The following is a 6,186-nucleotide window of genomic DNA, read 5'->3' as shown; positions in this document are numbered from 1 at the left end:
CTTAAAAATAGATATTTGCTAGAATTTCCCCCTAGAACAAAACATTAATAGAGGTTGAGATCATATATCTATCAAAGTTATACTCTTCTTATTCCAAAGAATTTACATTTATGTGGTGGTCTCATTTGTCACATTTCAACCATTTTGAGTAATTTGTCCAAGGCTACCCCACTGATTTTCATAGCTAAACCTGGATTTCAAACCAGATATGAGAGCCAGTATGGCATAGTGGTTTGAGTGTTGGACTACAACTCTGGTGACCAGGGTTCAAATCTGTGTTGAGCCATGAAAAGCCACTGGGTGACCTTGGGCAAGTCACACTCTCTCAGTCTCAGAGGACTGCCTCACTTCCACTTGCTCTCACACCTGGCCAGGCAGGAGAGGAAGGCAGCAGAAAGGATGGGAGTGGGTAGTTCAGCTACTGCCGCCACTGCTCAGTAGCCTTTTCCGGGTCTGGCTTAGTGGGCTGCTGGCGGGTAGGAGGGCAAGACAGTAGGAAGGAAGGGAGAATGGGGCAGTCCACTGTTACTGCTGTCCAACAGCCTTTTCTGGGTCTGGTTGGGCAGGTGGCTGGCTGGGTGGGAGGGTGAGGCAGGGTGAGGGCAGGGCAGTCCATTGCCACTACCACCCAGCACCCCTTTCCGTTAATTACCACACTGGGGACACCAACCCTAGCGATGCCATTGATTACGTTATAGTGGACAACTCTATTTAGTTCCCATTTAACTTCTAGGTTGGGGACAATACCACACTACACTGTTCACAGAATCATAGAGGTGGAACAGACCACAAGGGCCATCCAGTCCAACCCTCTGCCATGCAGGAACTCACAATCAAAGCACCCCTGACAGATGGCCACCCAGTCTCTGTTTAAAAATCTCCAAAGAAAGAGACTTCATCACTCTCTGAGGGAGTGTGTTGCACCGTCGAACAGCTCTTACAGTTAGGAGGTTCTTCCTAATGTTGAGATGGAATCTGTTATTGCACTATTATTCCACTTTTACAGTTTTTTGTATGTTTTTCGGGCTATGTGGCCCAACTCCCCCCCCCAAAAAAAACCCATTGGTGCTGGCCGTGAAAGCCCTCCACTTCACATATTTCACTTTTATTGCTATGGTTGGCTCCTGTGGAATCCTGGGATTTTGCAGTTTAGGAAGGGGCATTTACCATTCTCAGCTGGAGAGCTCTTAGGCATCTCAAAACTACAAACCCCAGAATGCCACAGGAGGCAGCCATAGCAGTAAAAGTAGAATAATAGTGCTATGAGCATAAACTTCTTGCTAAACTCCTCTACACATCGCATGGGGAAATCTGAAAGAGCTGCTGTCACTGTTTTCATAGTGACCCGTAAATAAGTTGACCTGTGATTTAGGGGTCAATTTTTGGGCATAAATTTTTAGACCTATAGACAGGTATATATGTTATGTTAAAGTTAAAGATGTTTAGGTTCAAGTTATGTTAATGTTAAACAGTTCAAGAAGTTCAAGTTAAAAAGTAATGTTCCTGGAAATTATTTCTTTAACAGAAAATTTGGTACCAGAGACAGTAAGAGGAAGTATAGGGAGAGGTTTCCACACATAGAGACACACACACACAAACACACCAGTAAAGTTCAACATGTTTCATCAAAGTTTTAATTCAAAACCAAAAATATGCATGTGTGAAGTGAAACAACCAGGTCAGGTAAGCCTTGCATAAGTAAATTAAAATATTCTGACCCTCCTACAGAACCACTTGAACATTTCTACCAAAATGAGTTGTTGTGCGCCTTTACGTCATTTCCAAGTTAAATAATAATAATAAAAACTTTTATTTATATCCTGCCTCTCTGTCCATGATAATCGAGGCAGTTTACAGATTAAAAGTACATACAAACCCCATATCCCAACAGTTCCCACCTTTCCTTAAAACATCAAATTAAGCAATTAACTATTAAAAGCATACACTTATGGTGATCCTAGGTGAAGACCCTATCATGGGGTTTTCCATGATAGAGGAAAGCAAAGGCAAACTCCCTCTGAACAAATCTTGCCAAGAAAACCTCCATGATAGGTCTGCCTTAGGATCACCCTTAATTCAGAAATGACTTGAAAGCACAGAACAAAACAAACACATGTGCATGTAATGCATTTAACGTGATTTCTGACCCCTGTCTGACTCTGAAGGAAGCTCACTGACTTGGCCATCTGCCCCACATGTTCTGTTGCTCACAGCATGGAGGCCCAGCAACAACTTTCCCACAATCTACGGGTGATCCTTGATGGGTCATTTGGGAATAATATCCCTTTGCATTAGTCTTTGCATCTTCTGTAAATTAACCTTGTGAAATTATGACCATAATGTTATGAACAAACAGATCACCAGTTCTTGGAAAGAGCTATTCCAGAATACTATATTTAAACTCCTCTCTGGGTTATTTTTGACACACCAAGGGGGAAAAAAATCCAGGCCCACTTCCAAGGTACTTTCTTTTCCAGACCAGATGTTTCCTCACTTCATATATTCATTATGCATTTGGAGAGCAGAACTTGGAAAGCTACTTCTAAAAAGTAATGTATTAATAGCTATATTTCCAGGTCCAGGTACTAATTAGTCAACAAATAAAAAGAGATCCAGATGGGGCTGCAGGTTGATCAATGGCCTGTAGCTCTCAGGAGAGTGCGGTTCAAGGCTATGTTCTCCTGTGATGTCCTAGAGTGTTTTCAGCTTTCACCTGGATTTTTCTAAAACAGAAATAAACAGGCAAACAGGTTAATTGAGGAATAGTCCAATCCATTTCTTGCAGTGTAGATTTCCCATCTGTGCACCAACATTTCACAGATAAAAAATAGAACATGTGGCCAAGCAACTTGAGAGTGTGGTCAAGATGGCAAAAGTTATTAGTGATGAAAAACACAAAAACTAGAAAAGGCTACAATAGTTTGATTTTGCCTGAGTCTAAAGGGAAGAACAAGATTCTGCACCTTTCTCTCCTCTTCCCACTCACTCACGCAAAGTGCTTTTGCATACTGAACTCAGTTTGCAACAACTAACGTAGGAGAAAGGGGAAAAGGAGGAAGAGAAGAAGGAGAGAGAAACTGAAACATGGGATGACAGAGGCTCAATTGGGACTATCTCTGCCAGTTGGAGGGCTTGGTGCTATCTTTTGTTGCAGTACACTTCAATCTTCCTGGGTGTTCTCTCTCTGATCTCTCTCTGATCTTGGGGAGTGCAGGGGGTGCAGATCACACCGAGTGACACCACTGAAGGGGGGTGACACCCTGTTAGCGCCCCCACCTCACTGCTGCACGCCATGGTGCGTGACGGGGGAAACAGGGCCCAGCACCCCTGTCCCTGCCTTGCAAAGCTTTACTTTAGAGTAAAGCCATGGGGGACAAGGGAGAGGGTCTGGCAACCCCCGTCCCTGCCCCACGCCACTTTACTCTGAAGCAAAGCCATGTTGTATTGCTGATGGTATTTTCCTGGTTGTAATCCCACCTCAATCTGCAGGGAGAGGTGGGAAATATAAAATAATAATAATAATAATAATAATAATAATAATAATAATGTGGGGCAGGGAGTTGGGAGCAAGCCCTTTTTGCTCTGTCCCAAAGCCCTGGTGTGGGATACCACTGCTCAGCACAGCAGTCCTTGAACAAAAAAAAAACTACAAGGGAAGATTGGAAAGAGAAATACCTGAATTAGGATATATTCATAAACTCCAATCCATCAACCATGGGTTGGACAAAGACAATGGTTCTTCATGGGCATACTTTCACTACATGCATCTGAGAAAGTAGACCAAGTCTACAAAAGACCATGCTACAGCATCTTTTGCACAGTTAGTCTCAAAGGTGCTACAAAATCCCTTTGTATACTGATATTCTAGACTACATGGCTATGTCTCTGACATGCTCTTAAAAGTAATTAAAATGGTTGTCCCTTACTGTTTTCCCCCCAAACTCATCAGAATGCTGGTCAATTCTACAAAACACACACTATTCCTATCCATCTGTTGTTATCTTACCACCCACACCAGACCATGAGGCACAACATGAGCCACTTCTTCCTTCAAGCCACCTTTTAGTTAGACTGCAACCTTGGAATTGTAAAAGTAATTAAAAGTTACATTTACACCACAGAAGAGTGAAATTATCTCTCATTAAGCTATTATTAACATGTGATAGTTTATCACATGGAGGGTGTGAAGACACACCCAACTAAAGGTGGTGGCAGGTTTGGATGTGCAATGCCGGGACCCTGGTAGGATCAAACTCTTTTATCCAAAAAGGCTCAGAAGCTGAATGTAAAGTTCAAAAAGGGGGAAGTTTAATTTAAAGAACAAAAATAAAGAGTTTTCTCCTCCCCAGCTCTAGATAAAAGATACTTTACAGACTTTCAGCAATCTTCAGGGTGTCATCTCTCTGTGTCTGATCTTGGTTTGATCTCCTCTCTCAATGGAGCTGGTGCAGGGTCTTTCAGCTCCTGAATTCTTTGTCTTCTTTGATGCTGGTAACTAAATTGGCTAACGTGTATGAAGTGCCCTTTCCAGCTGCCTGGGCCTGTTTGCCACCAAAAGACAGCTCTCTGCCTGCTCACAGCAAAGACTACTCCAAACGACAAAGCCTTTAGCAAAAAACAGAGCATGCTGGGAAAGGGCAAACCAAACCTGGAAAAATGCAGGGGATCCTACAGCTCCTCCCACAACTAATACAATGAATTTTCCTACACTAAAATATTATATGGCCTGAACCAACACAAAAGAAAATACAGGGGGAGATTCAAATAGTCCTGGCAGGACATCACAGAGGGCGAATTTGTAAAATCCTGTGCAGAAACGGGATTTTAAAATCTGGGTGTTGTTTGTCAGATGCATTGGCATGAAAGATAAATAATGCAAAAATAATCCAAAGGGAAAACTCCTTTGTACTTTTGGAATTTAGCAAAAGTAAAAAGGAGCTGGTTTTGACGACTTTGCGTTTGAGTTATTTTTGCGTTGTTTCTCTTTCATGTAAATGTCATCTGAAAAACATCCAGCAAATGCGGGGGTGTTCAACTTTATGTTTGGGTTAAACCTGAATGTCTGAAAAACAACCCGCAAATGCGCGTTGTTTTCAGTTTAAATTTAGTTTCTGTGTGGGATTCATCCAGTGTGATAAACTCCAGTTATTCTTTTTTTAAAAAAAAATTAGGGAAAGGGATTGGTTATGGATTACTAGTTATTTGTAACTGGTTACCTCCAAGCATTGGTGGAGCTAATAACTATTATGCCCAAATTTACAGTGATCATGACTGGAGTAGATTCTTTGAATCAGTGAGTTTACCTAGAGTCAGATCTTGCACCTTTTCAGAGTTCAGCAGTCCAGTCTTCTGTGCTCTTCAGACATTTATTATTCAGTAACAAATGAAGTTTATGGCTAGACTTCTGCAAAGGAGAACTGCCCTCATCTACAGTCTCCATCCTGTTGTAACCCATATCCCACCCTCTAGTTCTACAAGCTTTCCACTGATTTGTTTCCAGTTTATAACATACCCACCTAGGATCCATTTTGGGCTCATCCATCCAGGCCTACTTTACTAACTTTCATTCTGCAAAAAGTTGGCTTAAGAAAAATACTCTAACACACATCTGTGCATATTTGATCCAAGCAGTATCTCCAGCTAGAGCCATCAACATTCATTTTGATCATTGACTATAGTTCTCATTAGTTTTCATGTAATGTTATATCTGTATATAAAACTATGACATATATTGATGTGCATACATTGAGCATAACTCAAACTCAAATATCTATTTATTACATAGACAACACAGAGATACATTTACAAAGTTAAGACAGATTCTACTGGATTCTAACACTTGGGCTACACCCACACTGCAGAAATAATCCAATTTGACATTACTTTAACTGCAATAGCTCAGTGTAATGGAATTCTGGGAAGTGGAGCTCTGGTACCACAACAAACTACACTTCCTGCAATTCCATTGCATTGAGACTTGGCAGCTAAAATGGTGCCAAGCTATATTATGCCTGCAGTGCAGATACAGCCTAAATGTTGACTCCCCTGTAACAGTTGACTCAGTGGGTCTATTCCAGTTGAGAATAACCAATAGGATTTTAGCTAATGTGTGTTATTGGTTAAATAAGCAAAGGATCCCAAGAAATTCATTGTAGTGCATTGTGGCTCATGCATTAATACATTTTG

The 6,186-nt window shown here is 41.4% G+C and overlaps 1 long non-coding RNA gene across 1 annotated transcript in view; it reads right to left on the bottom strand.

The window, feature by feature from the left end:
* Positions 1–1,620: 1,620 nt before the first annotated feature.
* The window catches only part of LOC121920221, a 15,691-nt gene continuing 11,125 nt past the window's right edge, over positions 1,621–6,186 (bottom strand). Inside the window, exon 3 of the long non-coding RNA XR_006101704.1 lies at positions 1,621–2,723. This is a non-coding gene — a long non-coding RNA (uncharacterized LOC121920221). The remainder of the gene's footprint in view (positions 2,724–6,186) is intronic.

The sequence above is a fragment of the Sceloporus undulatus genome, chromosome 2, assembly GCF_019175285.1.
Source record: "Sceloporus undulatus isolate JIND9_A2432 ecotype Alabama chromosome 2, SceUnd_v1.1, whole genome shotgun sequence".
NCBI classification, from domain to species: Eukaryota; Metazoa; Chordata; class Lepidosauria; order Squamata; family Phrynosomatidae; genus Sceloporus; species Sceloporus undulatus.
This window is presented reverse-complemented; position numbering and strand designations above follow the sequence as displayed.